This window comes from Stylophora pistillata, chromosome 10, assembly GCF_964205215.1.
Source record: "Stylophora pistillata chromosome 10, jaStyPist1.2, whole genome shotgun sequence".
In the NCBI taxonomy this organism is placed as follows: domain Eukaryota; kingdom Metazoa; phylum Cnidaria; class Anthozoa; order Scleractinia; family Pocilloporidae; genus Stylophora; species Stylophora pistillata.
In genome coordinates this window covers 15,399,761-15,419,608 of record NC_142528.1, presented here as the reverse complement: position 1 = coordinate 15,419,608, position 19,848 = coordinate 15,399,761, and the positions used below count along the sequence as shown (strand labels likewise).

Below are 19,848 nucleotides of genomic sequence, written 5' to 3'. Positions count from 1 at the left end.
GTTATGCAACTTTAGCAACTTCGTACGCTACAACGCGATCCAATCCCACTTTTAAATTTGGTGTGCTAATAGATGGTCCTTTTATCTCTGGAAAATATCAATTTCTTGTCATGTTGTTACGTTTAAGTATGAATGGTGACCCGTTGAAAAAAATATACTTCGCGTCTTTTTCGAAGGGGTAAAAATAAAGGTCAACTTCAGTGGCCTATGAAGAGGTCTGCCATATATACTTACAAATCATAATGTATCTCAACTTCAAGTTTTATCCTTGCATTCTAATTCCTCCAATTTCCTATCTTGGCCCGCCATAAGCGGGGCTTCCAGCTTTAAAAGAGTTTGAGCTATTTTGTCAATAATGTAACGCAAACCGCTGAACAGCTGTCACGACCCATTTAAAGCAGGACCCTTAAAAGGGTCTGGCGTTATATACTTACATATCAAAATATACATCATCTTAAAGCTATATCCTTGTGGTGTAATTGCTCAAAATTTCTCTCTTGGCCCGCTTAGGCGGCGGCGGTGCCTCCAGTTTTAAAAGAGTCCAGGCGATCCATTGAACGGCTGTAACGCAAGAGGTCAAGGGCAATCTTTCAGCCTGGCCAGGAATGTACTAAATACATGACCTCTTGCGCGACAGCCATCACCATCGGCTGTGACCGTAACTGTTGCCATTTGTGTCGAGTTTCTTCGGTAGATTGCAGTTTCGAATCTTTCTTAATCACGTCGTTTGTCTCCTAAGATCTAATTCGTCACGGAGGAATGACCGGAGTCGCGCACGCCCGTCAAGCTTTTAACTATCGAAGGAACGGCAAGAGACTCCCCATTACAATCCACGTATATTCACAGTATCATGCTGCCACCAGGGAAGTTCACTCGACCGCGTCAGGATGCAAATGACTCACTTTTTGTTTTATGACCATGATGCAACGCAATCAGAGTGCGCGCACTGTCTGATGTTCACCGAGTCAGGGGCTCCTGATAAAAGTGACTGACCTATTTATAAATATATCTAAAGAAAGACTACCTAACAAATCTAAAGCGTTCTTTCCGCATGAATAATGTTCTATCGTCATACACACCCTTACCTTATATGGGTTCCCTTGCCTTATATGGGTTCCCTTGCCTTATATGGGTTCCCTTGCCTTATATGGGTTCCCTTGCCTTATATGGGTTCCCTTGCCTTACATGTGTTAGCTGCGTGATCACTTCCATTGACTACTGCGTGATTACTTCCATCATTGACGTGATTACTTCCATTGACTATGGCACGATTGTTTTTCGAGCGGACGAGTCAAGGCACGAAACTGGCTTTTGCTTGTTTCCATTTATTCATGATCATGGTGCACGTGGTAGTTGTATTTCAGTCAGCAAGTAAGTGGAAGAACACTATGGCTGAGTGACCTGCATTTCGAATGAATTAAAAAATTTGAGTATTCCTGTTTAGCATTTTTAAGATGTATGAATGGGCTTTCCGCCGTTCATAAGCGATAAGCTCCTTGTATTTGCATGCTTTGTTTGGTGATTTTGAATCATACAGGTTGCACATTTCGTCCTTAAACAGATTCTCTGAGCTGTTACAAATGCACTAGTGAAACGTCGTGGGCAGACTGCAACTCAAAGATGAATAAATTCAAGTGTCCATCGGAGTCACCCAACTGCGTCATAGGAACACTGACCTGTACTTCACCCGGAGAGGATTCAAAAACCATCTTTTACCGAAGAGGTGTGGCGCTCCAGGAGACAGTTGTGGCCTCAAGAAAGACGATGTTCCAAAATGTTCATCGTCGTCCATAAGTTGGTCGTTCTCGTACCTCAACAGCTGCTGTTCAGGAGACAATTGCAACTCTGGTTCATTCCACAGAATCAACAAAGCGGGTCTGGGAATGTGTATGGCAATAATTGTATTGGCCCTACGTCTGATACTTGCTGAGCGTTATTAAACAATATTCCCCTAAAAATCCTGTCGCTGTAAGATCCATTTTATGAGCAGGAAAACTTTTAGAATCTTGATTCGACTTAACATAATGAAGTTGGTAACACACAAAAATATGACTATGTTCGCGGAGAAGAATTTTTTGAGCTTAAAGTTGTAAACTACTGTCGTCTGCCTTTTGTAATTTTTAATATTCTCTGTCTGATAATACAGGTAAGGAGGATAAAGAAACTGATCATCGACTGGAGAAGCTCTTGATTGTTAAGGATATTCTCCTTGTCAACACCTTAAGATCGGTTTTTGTTATTTGTGCCAAAAAACTTCCGATCGGATTTTTGGTTTTGCGGTTTTGGTGTTCATTGCGGTTTGTAGGCTCGATCTCCGCCGCTCTCTCGAGTTCGGTCTTTCTCGTTCCTCCCTGAGAAGAGACTCTTCGGAGAGGAGCGCGGGTTCCAGTTCCCGAACAGCGACCGGCAAGCTTAAGCGGTTTGTGGATTTTCCGTTTTGGTGTTAGTATTTGGTTTTCGTTGAAAATATTAATGGTTTTCGGATTTGGTGTTCGAGGTGGTTTTCTGTTTTTTTTTTTTTGTTTTTTTTTTGTTTTTTGATTCCGGTCTACGTGGCAATATGCACCTCCATTGATCTCGAAACCTATATATGCTGCTCTTGTCACCACTGTATTGGATCGATTAAGGTCTTGATAACTTGGATTTGAACCCGACATAAACCCGTAGATTTATCATCTACGGGTTTATGTCGAATTAATTTGATGGCCTGCTCCCAGTTGGCTTGTTAGCTCAATTGGTAGAGCGCTGCACTAGTATCGCAGAGGTTAGTGGTTCGAATCCCGTACAGGCCTGAATTTTTTTCAGGTCTGATTTTCACTATAGCTTAAATAGTGCTTTACTGCGAAGGATCGTGCACATATACGTTTCATAACCGCAGTTCATATATATGTATTTCATATGTTTGTTGTTTGATTCTGTAAAGAGATAAACCTGAAATAAAATTGCGATTTTTGTTCTCGGGGCGCACTGTACAGCAACTGTCGCTGAGGGAAAGGGTGCCAAGTTGTTATTTCAAGCGATGTTGATATTGTCATCTACTATGACAGCATCTGTGCTTCAGATGCTGTCATAGTAGATGACAATAGACGAATCGTTCTGTATAATGAATTAAAGTTGTTGAGGTTTTCTCAACCCTAACTAGCCAAGTGACTCATTTCACATAGTCATTAATCTAGAAAAAACAGAAAGTTTCCTTGAAGCTGAATCACATTAAAAGGCATTTTAAAGCTCAAAGCTTGCGGTCAATTCTTTGGAATACACTCTGTATCGGAGTCATATTTGCATCGGCATGACTGAATTCAAATTTTCTACATTTCTGTATGCTTGTTATCTATCCTAACAGAAAGTCAGTTTTAACTGTTAGAATACGCATGTTTTGAACAGACTATCTCGTTTGTGTGTGCAGCCAATGCGATATTCCATGCTAGACTATTTACAGTCACTCACCCAATTTGCAGCCATTCTTGAATTTGTTTTGTTTCCACTGGACATGAAGTGATATGAGCTTCGAACACTTAATCATTAGAAACGAGAATGAAATCACCCGTTTTGCATTTATTCAGTTTTTAAAGAAAGCTGCATTCATGTGATTGGCCTTAGATATTTGAACACACCAACGCAATAGGAATTCTATAGAGTATAAAATCTCTATATAGAGAATTCTATAAAGTATAAAATCTCTATATAGAGAATTCTATAGAGTATAAAATCTCTATATAGAGAATTCTATAGAGTATAAAATCTCTATATAGAGAATTCTATAGAGTATAAAATCTCTATATAGAGAATTCTATAGAGTATAAAATCTCTATGTAGAGAATTCTATAGAGTATTCGTAGACTTTGACGCTTTGACAGAGTGAGTGAAGATGGATAATGAGAAGATTCTTCTCTTTAGAAAGTGTGCAAACCAAGTTAGAAGCATATTCTGTGACATAATAAATAGTCAAAACTTAAAAATTGGGTAAAGACTTTTGTTCGCGTCATTCAGAAAAAGGTTCTGCAATAGTAACCTTGCCGGAGTGAAGTAGTCCTATGGCCATTTTATCAACTACTACTGGACCACAAAACTGGTGCGCAATAAAAACATGTAGCTTTACATTTAGTTAATGATTTGAATGCGGTAAGTACATTTGGTATCGTAGTTTATGATATAGCTGGCAATATGAAGGGTATCCTGCGTTTTGATTGGCTATCCTAGCGGGCAAGATAGGCTATCTTGCCCGCTTTGATCGTCCGCCTTGTTCACAAGAAACGAACAGGCCATTCTTGATTCTCAGTAAAGCCAATATCTTTTTACTTTACGAGACAGCGAATTAATTCCCCAATGAATATGTACAATCATATTTATGCTTATTTCTAAACTTCAAATTTCTCTAGTCTCTAAATGTTTAGTTTTCACTATTCAGGTTTTTTTTTTCAGTTTGCCTGGAGAGTTCATAACCAGACTACGACTTTTCTAAAAAAATTAATATGTGTATATGTGCTTTAGTGACCATATTGTAACATGGAGTGTCATGTAGGCATAAACAGATTATGCTTGGAAACTCTTGAGCAACCGCGTTTTCAGCAACTTTTTGTACTGCGAGCAACGTTCAGCAACCTAGAGCAACTTTTGCCTTCCTTGGCAATTTTTAAACCAACAAATAGTTAAAAACTGACCAAACCATCAAAAAGGTCTTTATTAAGAGGTTTTTCTATTGAAACTGGTCAAAACTAAGGATATCGTACGTTTTGACAAATAATTTATAAAATAATACTTGCGCCCACGAACTGGACAGCAGCTATATATCTAACCGACGCGTACATCCAGCGGTTAATACAACATCTTTGCATTGTTGTATTTTATCATGATAAGATAAGACAAAGGCTGTAAACTTGATCACTGTCTAAAGCGTATAGCCAGCAATATATGTCTATAGCAAACATTGTGATGTTTACTCATTAGAAACGTCATTAGAAAATACTTTATATTATTAGTTATGTTGAGCTTAAAGATATTGATCACAACAAATGATGTTAAATTACTCATACAACGTCATGTTTTGAATAGCAATCTAGAACAAAATGACTCTCAAAAGTAAGCAACTTTTTTAAATTTGGGTGGCAAATTTTAAATTTTTGAGCAACTTTAGAGCAACTTTTGGGTGTATTGTCAAGCAACTTTTGCTGGTTTTACCAACACAATCTACTCGTGCCTAGAGTCATGTCTGGATGGCATTAAATAATCATACTCAATTTTCAAATTGTGACGCTTTTTTTTATATATTGATATCCATTCCGTTAAAGAAACTTTGATATGAGCATTTCTACCTCTCTTGTCTCTTTTCTTTTTTGACATTAAAATCCAAGAGTGATTGGTCTGTAACATATTTTTTGTTACACTTTTCATACACTGGCGATATGTTTGATAATTTTGATTTAATTCTCAGCACCGCCCATGAGAGAATTTTAGGAAATAGTTACTTATCTTGTACAGACTACAGTTTCCATGAATTTTGTTATTACTATCACACTTAGTTGAAAAAGCCCCTCTCATGTTGCTATGTGACGTCATACTGGCAATGATATCTCGACGGCGGCCTATACTAGAGAACAATGAAGTCACCCCCTGACCTACAATATTAATATTATACGAATGTTCGACCGACAACGGCGAGACAACTGAACATGACAACAGCAAACAAGCAAAAAGTCTGGCATCCTATAGACATTTTGAAAGGGGAATCATCCACAAAACTTCACATTGCATTTCTCCTAAGCTCATACTTTTTGTTAATGTGTCATTCTTTCAGTGGTCCCAACGAATATGATAAGCGTGGCAAAAAAGGAAATTTTTTTTGTCGTTGAACGTTTTTCAATCGAGATTACTCATAGTGTAAACTCAACTTTTATTTTTAAAAAAATCTTCAATCTTGGATAATTTTTTAAAATTACTTGTGTGTCGTTCTTGTTACTCAAGGAAAGCGTACGCTTGAGCTCTGATGAAGAGTGAAGTGATTCACTCTTCATCAGTGATTCATCTATTTGGGAACTTATGGAATTATTGGAATTATGTTCTTCAGTGATTCATCTATTTGCGTCTTCCATCGAGAAAAAATTTCTCTGAAGTTATATTCTGCGGGAGAAAAAAATACTAAAATCAGGGAAAATAGAACAGAAGGAAAATATTGCCTTCTCTGACACAATTTTATCCGGCTTTGCCAAACTTCAAGAACATACAGATAGTTAAATGAAATCTGAAAAACCCTTATTATTACATCGCAAAGGAAAGTCAGGAAGAGGTATCTCAACAAGAGCTTAGCTTTGAGGGCAGAAGATTTAAAAGCGCTAGCGTATAGTACAAGCCTATCAATACCTCTTTTGCTTGGCTTACCGGTGTGTCAACTTAAGTAAGGTAGAGTTATTCATCGATCAAAGTGACTCCTTTCATTGCTCTAATTCAAGTTATTCAACTGTTCTTCATTCAGTGATCAAGATAGTAGATTTACCATAAAATAATCGCGACTAGTTAATTTGACTTTACTTAGAGACGTAGAGTAACTACAAGCATATGATTGGGCACACAGTAAATATCCTTACCGTAGTAACGCTATGTTACGCAATACACTAAACACAACAATCGGGGTGCAGTGCACTCTGGTTAAAAGCTACAACGCACTCGGGTAAAAAGTAATGTATATCCTTTTTCAATCCTGATTATGATGCTGCTCGCTCGCTAAGCTCGTTGTGCAGCAATTGCCTTTATGATTCACAGTAGCATCATTTGTTAAAAAAAAAAAAAAACGGGTAATTAAAGAGAACACGCCGCGTCGACATTCTGCAGAAGACTTGACCTGCTCTGACGTTTTTCAATTGAATGAATGAATCATCATTTTTGGAACACGTATAGCGATATTTCAGTCGCCAGGAGCAAGGTCACTTTCTATCATTTGCACTCTCTCATCGAAGAAGAAATGAAATTTAAGAAATTATCCACAACAGCTGTTGAACTTTACTGTTGTAAAACTTTTGCTAATATAATCAACAATTAATGAAACGATGTCACTATCTGCACAGGCACCAACAGTCAACTGATGACAAGTAGGTGCTAATGTTTGGTGAAGGGAGGGGTAGGTACGTTGCTGCTCAGATACTGATATTCTGATCTTTTGGCGGCGAGAAGATGAATTAGTTGGGTGTTACCATCTCCGAAGATTTGAAATGGAACGCTCACATAACTAGATTACCGAGAAAGCCGCAAAGAGAATGTATTTCCTTGTTCAGCTAAAAAGAGCTCATGTCCCACCAAAAGACCATTGCCTCTTTTATACGGCATGTGTACGATCCGTAATCGATTATGCAGCACAAATTTTTCATTACTCTCTCCCTGAATACCTCCACCAAGAAATAGAACGTATTCAAGAAAGATCCATGAGAATCAATTGTCCTGGTATGCAATACGAACAGGCCTTAGCTATTATGAATCTTCCAACTGTGAAAGACCACCATGAAAATATGTGTCCAGCAACGTTTCGCAATCTAATGAACGATCCTCAGCCCAAATTAAGTAAACTTTTACCACTCCACTATGTAAGCTCTCATAGGTTAAGGCACGAGCGTACCTTTGCTTTGCCACTTGACAAAACAAATAGACTTAAAAACAGTTTCTTCATTGCTTCGGCCAGAATAGTCAACAGCCACAAATGATGTACAAGTTCCCCCTTATGATAAACTATGTATTTTTTAATAATAAGATGTCTACATGTGTATAGTAATTTTTATTTTATATCTGTGAATACGCAACTCAGTTCATGCTGCGAAGTATTTACCAATAAAGTATCTATCTAGTTTCCGAAGTTTTTGAGCGAGGAAAACAAGGGCCTGGTCAGCAAGGCACGGACAAATCACAATATTTTACGATGACCGAGTTGAATATCTGTTCGATAATTCGACAATGAATAAAGACTTAAAGTTTCTAAAGAAACTGTAGTGCTGCGTCGGTGGGGGTAACAAGGTAATTTGGTTATATCAACTAAGTTGAAATTGTAAATTGGCCACCGTAACGAATAAAAAAGCTGATGTTTCAAGCGTTTACCCTTCGTCAGAGCGAATGGAAGAATTGTGGGTTGTATATGTGGGTTTATATGCAGAAAGCGGAGCTACGCCATTGCTGGGAATATGGTGACGAGAAAAACACGAATAAATTAGTGGAATGAAAAGCGCTCGTTGATACCTGTGGGATTAAGAGTGCCGATTTGAAAGGTAAACTTTTGTTCAAGAGTTTTGCGGTTTTCCGTGTTGCCTAAATGTAAGGAAAGACCGCAGATTGCCATAGGTTGTTAAGAATGATTAGGTAAATTAAAGTGTCTAGCGACTGGTTTTGATACGTCCTTGTCATTCCTTTCTACGTCGCGAAGGTATCGGTAAGGTAAGGTAAGGTAAGGTAAACTTTATTTAGCCAGGGTGGCCCCATTCATCAGCGAGGCTGATATCCAGAGGGGCCCTGGAGTAAAAAATTACAATAGTTAGGAATACAAGACATCTTGAAAGCTAAAAATACAGGATAAAATTTAAAAATACAAAAAACAATTTATAAGTAAAGGTATAAACAAACATGCAACAGTTCACAAGAATATAGTGTCCTTAAAATTTTAAAAATTTTAGGTATTAATAAAAACTTTGAAGGAAGAAAGTGACTCGGCGTTTTGAATACAACGAGATAAAAGGTTGAAAAGAGCTGAGCCCGAATACCTTAAAGTTCGTTTTGCAAGGCTTAGTTTCGGTTTGGGCAGGTGCAAATCTGTTCTCCTGCGAGTATTATAGCTATGTACGTTACAATTTCTAGTGAAATAGTCACTCAAATATTCAGGTACTAAATTATTTAGGCAATTAATTACGAAGGTACATTTATGTCTTTTCCGTTTTGTTTCTAGCTCAGCCCACCCTAAAACATTAAAAGTGTCTTTAGAAGAGTCACGCCTTAAAACGATGCGGGCAGCGCGATTTTGTAACCGTTGTAGGGTTTTGCTGGAGGTGGCTGACAATTCACCCCACACGATGTCCGTATAACAAAAGATTGGCTCTATAAGTGTATTGTAGACACAATTCGCTGCTTTAAGAGTAAGGCAAGATCTTATTCGGGCTAAGATTCCCAGTCGCTTGTTGACTTTGTTACAAATCGTGTCAATATGCTCTTTCCAGTGAAGCTGTTCGTCGAGCATAACCCTGAGAAAATTAAACTTCGTCACCCTCTCTATGTCCTTTCCTTGGATCTGCAGTACAAATTCTGATGAGTTTTGCAGTAATTGCCTTGTTCCAAAAAGTAGTCCTTTCGTTTTGCTATGATTTAATATTAGTCTGTTACTCGTCAGCCAGTGCTCAACTCGTTTGAGATCTACTTGTAGATTTTCCCTGATGGCGTTGACATGGGACCCAGAGTAGTAGATGACTGTATCGTCGGCGTACATGCTAATTTCGGAGTGCATCAGACACTTAGGCAGACAATTTATGTAAATAACAGATAGTAATGGTCCTAATAAGGAACCTTGCGGAACGCCAAAGTCTACAGGAAGGCTAGATGATAATTCTTTTCCATATTGAACCCTCTGCGAACGAGTAGTTAAAATAATTTCTAAACCAAGTTAAACTGTGTCCTCTAACACCAAAGTGCTGTAGCTTATGAAGAAGGCAATGGTGATCAACGAGATCAAAGGCCTTTTTTAGATCGATAAAGGCAGCTCCGGTTAACTGTTGCGTGAGTAGTCCAGTGGTCAGTGCGCTGGACTCTAGGTCAGATGGCCCGGGTTCAAGTCCTGGCTGGGGCTTGACGTTGTGTCCTTAAGCAAGACGCTTCACTCACATTGCTTCGTCTTCTCGGATAGGACGTAAAGCCGGAGGTCCCGTCTCCTGCACCTATCAATTAGTTAATTTCGGCAAGGGACGTTAAAGAACCCACATCACGAGATTACTGTGATGTGGTCTGGCCTGTTTACTGGGAAGGGGGGGAGGGGGCATCTGTAAAAATTTCTCCTTTATTAATTGTAAACTGCCGCCGGCAGTCTGGAAAAGTCCCCCGAACAGTGTTGTAAAGCGCATTAGAGCATTTACATGGAAATGCGCTATAGAAATTGATCTATATTATTATTATTATTAAAATATGATCAACTAGGTAAACAACAGCGGTTTCAGTAGAATGTTTCTTGCGGAAACCGGACTGAAAAGCTGAAAGAACTTTGTTTTCATCAAGAAAGGACAATAGTTAAACTTGAATGGCACGTTCTATCACCTTGGAAACCAGGGGGAGAACTGAAATTGGACGATATTTGTTCTCGTCATCCTTCCTCCCAGTCTTGTAAATTGGAGTGACTCTAGCTTCCTTCCACTGCGATGGAATTTCACCCGTCGAAAAAGTGAGGTTTATAAGATAATTGACCGGCTTGGCTATAACAGAGGCTGCATTTTTAAGGAGGTTTGCAGGGATTTTGTCGAGTCCAGTAGCCTTTGATAATTTTAGTTTTGTCAGCTCATTGCGCACAAAACTGGTATCAACAGAAAATAGAGTAAAGTCCTTCTCAACTCTGGGGACTAAAATTTGAGGAAAGGCAGAGTCTTTAAAGACATTGCATAAATTCCTTGCAATCGATGTAAAAAACTCGTTGAACTTTGTCGCTGACAAATTTGATGGGCTACTCTTGGTTGTGCATTTCTTCTCATTCGGCAAGATATTGTTTAAAGTCTTCCACATTTCCTTACAGCTCTGGTCATCTGACAGCTTATTTGAAAAGTAGTTGCATTTCTCTTTACGCGTTTTGGTGGTGACAGCATTGCGTAATCTTTTGCTCCTCCGCCAATGTAATCTATTGCGTAACTTGCACTTATTGCAAAAAGATATACATCGGCGAAACAGGCAGAAGACTAGGTGACCGATTCCGAGAACACCTTCGAGACGTGGAAAGGAATGACAAGGACACATCGAAACCAGTCGCTAGGCATTTTAATTTAACTAATCACTCTAAGCAACATATGGCAATCTGCGGTCTTTCCTTACACTTAGGTAGCACGGAAAGCCGTAAAACTCTTGAACAAAAGCTCATCTTTCAAACCGGCAGTCTAAATCCCACAGGGATCAACGAACGCTTTTCATTCCACTAATTTATTCTTGTTTTTCTCGTTGCTATGTTCCCACCAATAACGTAGCTCCATTTTCTGCCTTTAAAAGCACACACAACCCACAATTCCTCTATTCACTCCGACGAAGGGCTAGCGCTCGAAACGTCAGCTTTTGTAATCGTTACGGTGGCCAATTTACCATTTCAACTTTGTTGATATAACCAAATTTTTTCGTTACCCCCACCAACGCAGCCCCAAACAGTTTCTTTCGAAACTATCAGCCTTTATTCTTTTGTAATTACTCCAGTGTAGCTCATTATTTGTTGATATCGCTTTCTTGTGTTCATAATCTCGCTTATACATGAGATCTTTAATCTTATGCGTTAACCAGGGCACCGATCTTCCGCGAAAACGCCGTGTTTCAATTGGTGCGTGTTTGTCAGCTGCTGTCAGGAATAGACCTTTGAAAGATATCCACGCCTCATTAGGAGTTTTTTCAAGTTCCAAAATATCCCAAGGGATATTTTTTAAATCATCACAAAACAGAGCGGGGTTGTAGTGTTTATAATTCCTGATTTCTGTCATTTTTGGTGGTGGTAGAGGGACTCTGTGAAGTTTCCTAATTCTAAAAATAGCCGAATGATCGGAAAAACCGATCGGTAAAACTCCAGATACATAGAGTTCGGACATAGAAGTAACCTAGTCGTCTTCCTGTTTCGTCGATCTATAACCTTTTGCAATAAGTGCAAGTTATGCAATAGATTACGTTGGCGGAGGTGAACGTGAAGTGATCGGTGATCTTAATGGATCGCTTGGGTCCCGATATTTTCTCAGTGTTGTGAATGTTCCCACCAATGGCGTAGCTCCGCTTTCTGCATATAAACCCACATACAACCCACAATTCCTCCATTCGCTCTGACGAAGGGCTAACGCTCGAAACGTTAGGTTTTTTGTTTGTTACGGTGGCCAATTTACAATTTCAACCTAGTTGATCAGTAATTCGACCACCGAGTTTGCTTTCATAATTATTTGGTGTTTTGGTTTTTCGTTGTTGTTGGTTTTTTTTGTTTATTTGTTTGTTTTTTCTTGTTTTGCATTTTTCAATGGAGAGTATTAATTCCTGGGAAAATCACTTTAATCTCTTACCTACACGGGACGAATTGGCAGTTATGATAGAAATCACTGGTTCGTCGCCGAATGGACGAGTCTAATACCGTATTTCCTTTAATAAGCCCCACTCGTTCCCATACTCGAATAAGCGCCCATCTCCTCGATAAAAATGTCAAATAAGGACCTTCTTAGTAAGGATACAAAAAAACCCTGCAGTTTCTGCCGATTTGTTGATAACTTTTAAACCTTTGACAACAGCGAATATCTTTCTGCATCTGTTCGCAGATTTCCTCTATGTGCGTCATCTACGATTATATAGTTACTGGGATTCGTTTTAAGAAAATAGTTGATAAGGAAATATAGCTAAATCGAAATATGACTAAAAAGCTTTAAACTGTCAGCGACATGCACATGCTTCACTTTGTAAATTCTTATTACATTGCAGTCACACTACTTGGCTTATTCTCCGAATTAACTTAGCGTCTACATGTATAATGTTGTAGGTTTTGTTTTTCTGTTTAAGACTTAACCAAAACGAAGTTACAGTTTCTTGAAAGGAAAATTTAGGAAACGCGCTTCTTTATATGAACGCCCCTATCCCTCCCCCCATTCCTCCCCCATCCCTTCCCCCGTCCCCCTTAAGCCGAAAATTTGAAGAGCCCGAGCGTCCAAATTAATGCTATAGTTGGCCAATCTTGTACCAAGTTTTTCTTGCAGCTTCGATCTTTGTTGTTTTCGTGTGAGATGTAGAGCCGAAAAAGCTTCGAAAATTCGTTTAAAGTTGTTTGTTTGCAAACTTTTTATCTTTCCATGATGGGCCCAGGAGATCAATGACTTGTGCGGGGATATGAAAACAAACTTAGTCATTCCAGGAGGTTCATAAATTTAACCAAAACCTTTCATCAACATTTTGTGGCAAACCTAAACTTTTAAGTAAGTTCATGAGGAAGTTCGTAATAAGTTGATGAAATCTCTCTTTATTCCTTCCATTCCATCCCGATCAAGGTATAGACCGTCGGGAACTCAAAAAGTAAATATGTGGAAGAATAATTAATTCGGAAAATCATGTAAATTTAAGACTTCAAGGCCACAGAATTGGCTTCAGAGTAACGTAAATACGATCCTTAAAAGCGACAATGACTATGTCTGGAAAATGAAAACACTTTTGGGCTTTTATTTGGGACGCTAAGTATATTTGAATGTTGATATTTTAGTCATGAAAGTATCGTTCAATCGAAGATTGTGGGGAAAAGATTCTGTCTTAAGATGATTCAATTTTCAGAATTTTAAACACAACGCGATTTTATGGCCGTGTAGTCATGTAAACAACGATTCCAGTAGGTCGAAATGAGCAATAACCAGCATTGTTTAAAATTACAGTAAGGAAGCCATTGATGCGCTTCAAACACATTTTTCTAGATATTAAAAAATCATTTGATTCAATAAATCATGGCATTCTTCTATATGAGATGAAGATACGTTTTGGCATCTCGAGCATAGAAGTGAAGTGGTTCAAATCGTATTTGTCAAATAGAGGGAAACAATGTAGTATCAATGAACAATTATCATCCAGGAAAACAATTACCTGTGGCTTTCCAAAGCGCTCAATCTTGAGTCCATTGTTGTTTTTATTATATATTAATGACCTGCCTTCGTGTTTAAGATCAACCACTCCATGTATCTTATCTTCTCATCCTCTTACGATGTTAACGAACTTGCTATCAAATTAAATTCTGATCTCGCTCATGTACGCAACTGGCTTATAGAAAACAAACTTCAAATGCACCCCTCTAAGTCTAAATTTATGTTTATTGGCTCCTGGTATAATTTAAACAATAAGAATACCGAACAACCCATTCAGTGGTAAACAACATACCTGTATCAAGAACTAACACACATAAATGCTTGAACATTGTTGGGATGCTCATATTGACATGATTTGTGAGAAGGCCAGTGCGAGTATTAGAGCGATGAGACGTATTAAGCCCTTTGTTCCAGTGGATACGCTTAAAAAGGTTTATAAGAGCTTGGTACAGCCTTACTTTGAATATTGTTCCCCGCTCTGGGACAACTGCGGAATATTACTAAAAGACAATTTACAAAGATTTCAATCTCGTGATGCTAGGGTTTTTAATGGTGCCAATTACGATAATCATTCCGCTGATATAATCCAGACCCTCTCTTGGGATACATTAGTACTTGATGCGAGGCGGCTTCGTGCCAAGTCAACATCGATGTATAAAATACTAAATACACCGCGCCCAACCCTAGGAACTTCTTTGCTCGAAAGAATGTTGATCAGACTGATTACTACCTCAGAAATAGTGCTATAGATCTTCCACTTCCTAAACCGAAGAGAGAGCTTCTAAAAAGATGTTTCACATATAGCGGCGCAAGGCTTTGGAACCAACTCCCAAATGAAGCAAAGCTAGCGGAATCGATATATTCATTTACTTTGTAATAAATGTATCAAAACGTACTTGGGTCATGTCTCACCACAAGTGTTGATCTTTTACTTAGTTTACAATATGCTCTTAGTTTGTTATAGTTAAATTTTTGTAGTTTTAGACTTATCTATATTATTGATCATCTACTTAGTTTATATATATACATTTAGTTCATAATAATTGCATTTTTGGGATTTTATACTTACGATACCAATAATCTCGTATTATTAGTTCTGGTTTCTTTTTATATCTGTACAAACACGCCCTCCATGGAAACCAGCCGATTGTTGTTGGGGCTAGCGTGTTTCTTTGATTTAAATAAAGTATACCTTCCTACCTACCTACCTACATGACTCGCTCGGTCACGAATAGCCAAGATTCGAACCCTAAAACTAATACAGCTGACGTTTACTGACGTTTTTTAACAAAGCAATGGGAGAAGGTTACCTGAACCTTATCTTAACAAGAAGTTCCAGGTAGCTTAGACTCATGCGCAGTAGGTTGTAACTTGTACAAAATAGGTACGCTATATGTACATGGTAGGAAATGCGGTTTGAGAACAATAGCCATCTTACAACTTGAAATAATACTTGAAAAGCTAACCCGATAAAGTGTATCATAGATCTACGATGTAGTTAATGAAGATGCAGGAGAGAAGATAAGTGTTGTAAAGGTCATATGTCGTCTTAAGTACACGGTCATCTTCAGGTGAATAAGACATGGAGCAGAGTTGAACCAGACTTTGTTGGTTTTTGGTTATGTTTTCAAGAAAAAGCAGTTTCTCTACCTTATTACTTAAGTAATTTTCATCGACACTGCAGGGGCCAAGTATTTGATGAAGAGGGCCATCTCGCTTTGTCAAGTATAGCTTGATGTCTTTACGACTCAAATGAGACACTCAGTTTTGTTGCACAGGCAAAGGCGCGCATTTTGTGGTGGCAGTGGTCACAGTTGACTATTTTCTCTGTTACTGCTTGGATGACCCGTTTCGGACAATGACAACAGATCTTGAACTTTTCCGCAACTGACTCTCTGCTTTCGATGTTTGGTACTTTCAAAGTCTTCTCTTTATGTAGGTTAACATTGTCCTGTATTTTAACATTCTCTAATACTGGATCTGGAGTTTAGGGAATCACAGAGTTGGTTGTGGTGGTCAGTTTTCTCATTCCATTCAATGGTCCAGTATCGTACACTCAGGTGTGTAAATGTGTAGAAATTGCTTTCTTGGAGTTGTGGAATGATGTCATTCCAAACGTCGAGTACAATTTGACCTGTGGCATCAGCGATAGAGGCATTTAAAACATGGTACTTGGCTTGGCCTACAGCTTTTGTTTCACCGAGTTTGAGAACGTTACATACAACTTTTGTGTCATGATCTTCTGAACCTTCGTGGAGTTTATCTAACGTAATTAGTTTCTGCTGGCTGATTCCTTGTGAGAATTGAAATGAGCACTCAAAGCTGTTTGAAGGTGTGATTTGGATAATGTCATTGACCATCAGTTTAGTCAGATCTGACGTCTTGGTGTAGCAAGTAATCTTCACTGGTATTCTAAAGGCTTCTTTCTCAGCCAAATGGCACGCTTTGATATCGAATAACATAAAGCTTCTTGCATCAATTTCTCTCCTGGCTGTAATTTAAATCTCTTTTGTTGCGTTTGACTATTGAGACGTTGTGAACGTATCCAACAAGATTACCGGACATATTAGAGCTGTTGGTACCAGCAGCCCCACGGGAATTAGAAGGAGGGAAACCACTACCAGCACCCTTTGCAGTAGGACTAATAGGTACAGAACCAGTTGTAACAGTATTACTTTTGGGATCAGTAGGAAACAAACCTCTTCCTGCTGCTTCAGCTTTAGCATCATACCCCTTCCTTGACGACGTAATAGCACTACGCCTACAATAGATGGCAAAATGTAATGATAAAAAAGGCAACAAGAAGGGGGAGATGACCAGCAGACAAATTGTGACCCTTGGTTTGGCCATAGTAAAATGTAATCAAAGGGACCCTAACATCACTGAATATCAGATATTCTACCTACCCAGTTTAATATGAGCACCAAAAAAAAAACTTAGCATAGCATAGCATAGCACCAGCACGGAGGCTCCAAAGAGGCTGTGACCCAATGAGTCACACAGACTCCAAACAGGGAGCTTCTACACCCCACATAAATTAGCCCGATATTACTAGTCGAGAGTATACTGCTTTAGTTGTGTATGATGTGCATTACATCTTGGTTAAAAATGTAACAAGTTTTTTGGTTTTTATCACATAGGTTGTTTCGTTTCTTTCATTTCTAAAGATTTGTACATTGTCCAGGTGGAAGAAAAATAGGACACGTAGTCCCCTACTAGATTCATCCACCTAAACCCAACCCACCCATCCCACCCCGGGGGAGGACATCCATCACACAGTAATCTCGTGCAGGAGACGGGACCTCCATTTATTCGTCCCTATCCGAGAAGACTAGAATATCTAACCATTTCTTGATGTTATAGAAAGGTAGCACGTTCTTCTCAATTACTAGTTAAGACTTTTAAGTGTTGGTCCGGCCGGGCCTCGAACCCTCGACCTCCTACACAACAGTCCAGCGCTCTATCCACTGAGCTAACTGGGAGGTGGGGAATTGAGCATTATAAAACTTCACATGAAAATATGTGATACTTTTATTGCTTGGTGATCAAAATAGTATACACTGACAACAGAATTAACAGAAACTATGCAGATTTGTGGATTGATATATGTAAGTTACAAAACGTTTCCCGTGTTCAGTCCGCGCGGGACTGGTAATCTACGTCATGTATTGTTGATATTATGGTATGGACCATGTGCTTGAACCTCCATAAGTCAAAGTTCGGTCCTAAATGTTTGTTTATTTTTCTCATGAACATTTTCTCTACGTTTCCTGCGTGTCCACAAATCTTGTGTGTTTTCACTGTAGTATTTTCGTTTCGCTTCGTTTTGTTTACGTTTGTTTCCTTTTTTGTACAGTCAAACCAGATCTTCGTGAAATTAAACTTATTCGAGTATTCAAGTCTACAATATAAATGTGACCTAATAAATTACCAGCTGACAGAAATGTTGGAGTTTGTATAAATTGCATATATCTATATCTAGCCATCATTTCTTGCGAACCCTTGACTTTAATATTATTCAATGGGTAGTTTATGTTAAAGTCACAAGGAACAATAGCAATAGAATTTTGGTCAAGGATGTCTATAAGGTTTTTAACCCAATGGCAAACGTTTGTGCTTTGCTTTCGATATAATAAAAGTAGTGTTTTTCTGTGTGCTCAGTGCTGAAGACAACAAATTTAAGCTCGTTCACGGAAGAAAAGTATTCCTAATTTTCAGTGCAAACCGTGTTTCTAAAACATAATGCTAAACTTGAGTACTTGTCTATACTGTCTTGTCTAAATGGTTCAAAAGGATGAAGTTTACTTCTGATGTAATCATCTAAGTCAATTGGTTTAAGTTGTGTTTCTGTGAGTAACAGCACATCTGACTCGAAAATCCTTGCATCATGTTTTAGATAAATACTGTGTTTTCAAAGTGATCTAATATTCAGGAGGGTGATAACTACTGCTGGATTGTTTTCAAAAGTGCTTTCTCTATACTGGTATGACTCAGTGATATCAAGAGATGTCTCCCTGAGCCCCTGGTATTCTTTATGCACTCTTTGTGATCTGCTCTGATAAGGTGCAAATAATTTGTCAAAAATACAAAAAGTTGCCACCTAAAATTCTTGATATTTTATATTAACGCAAAAGCTATCGTTCTTTCCACCAACTATTAACGTCAGTGTAGACAAAAACGTTAAAGCTTAGCTGTAAAGAGTTCTCGCAAAGACGGGCGAAATTTAAGGACACTAACGATTAGCCGATTATCCGTTAGACGTAATTAAGTGACAGGCTTGTACTTAAAAAGGTTCAGTAATAAACATTCAAGAAACTCGCATGAATTGGAGTTTTCTCTAGAATCATTGACTTTTTCTTGTTCCGTATTTGCTCTAAACCTATACTTTATTCAACAATTGCTCCTAGCGATAAGTAATTACCAGCCCTTAGTTATTCTACCAAGCCTTTACTCTGTAAAACAAAAACAAAAACACTCCTTCCCTTTCTCCTTTAAGGAAAAGGATATGTTGAAAGATTGTATGTTTTTCTTAAATTAATATGATATGTGTACCCAGCGAGAAGTCCTTACTGTTAATATGACAATTACTTCATTGCTGCCAATCAAGATGATGCACTTTTTAACCAATTAACACTCCACACTCCAAAAATGGAAAAAGTGTAGTCAGGAGATGTCATGAGTTTTTATAGAAATCGGTTTCCTCTGACTGTTGTTATTTTTGAAACAGACATTTCGTTCGCCCCAGGTTCGCCCCAGGTTTGCCCCAAGGAGCTAGACGAACCTGACCGCCAGAAGTCAGGCATGGTGTACAAAATCAATTGCACACAGTGTAATTTTAAGTACTATGGCCAAACAGAAAGATCATTAAAGACCAGAATTGCGGAGCACAAAAAGGCAGTTGCAGGTTTTGACTTACACTCCAAAGTCGCAAGCCATGTCCACCTTTTCGACCATAACATGGATTTCACAAACGTCAGGGTCGTTGGTTTCGAAACTAATTACCACGAGAGACTTTTCCTTGAAGCCTGGCGCTCTACTTTGGATCCGAATGAGGGGAACAATGACATCGTACTTCCAGTAGCCTATAAAGACCTCACGCGAGCATCAAATACATAGTTGCACGCGCAAGCTTCGGGTCACGTTTTTAACTTTAAATAGCGTGTGATAACGATCTTCGTTTTTCATATCACTAATGAAGGCTTAAGCATTAGCCCAAACGTCTGTTTCAAAAATAATAACAGTCAGAGGCAACCAATTTCTATAAAACTCCACATTCCAAGTTGGATTCTTTTCGAAAACTGTTCGGCTAAAAACTGACTTACAATACCATGACATATTTCGTAGTTTTGTGCCTTCCTGTTAATACGCAAACCAGAGTTTATAAAGAAGAGGCTAACTCCATTAACTCTGAATTGTGTATGCCGTTTGATAGCTTTGCGTTACATCAAAAGTGAATGTGACTGACTTCACAGTTTCCTAATACGACACTGTGAAGACAGCATTCAAAGAAATTCTTAAGAGCCACTGACCACAAATATCGAGAATACGCCGACAAATGCGAAAT

The 19,848-nt window shown here is 38.6% G+C and overlaps 1 long non-coding RNA gene and 1 pseudogene across 2 annotated transcripts in view; one reads left to right on the top strand and one right to left on the bottom strand.

The window, feature by feature from the left end:
- LOC148721943 (uncharacterized) overlaps positions 1-19,848 on the bottom strand; it is a 547,091-nt pseudogene that overhangs the window by 481,957 nt on the left and 45,286 nt on the right. The window lies entirely within an intron of this gene.
- Positions 1,229-2,953, top strand: LOC148721951 (uncharacterized). The gene is made up of 2 exons (XR_015992647.1): positions 1,229-1,371; positions 1,562-2,953. It is a non-coding gene; the product is annotated as an uncharacterized LOC148721951 (long non-coding RNA).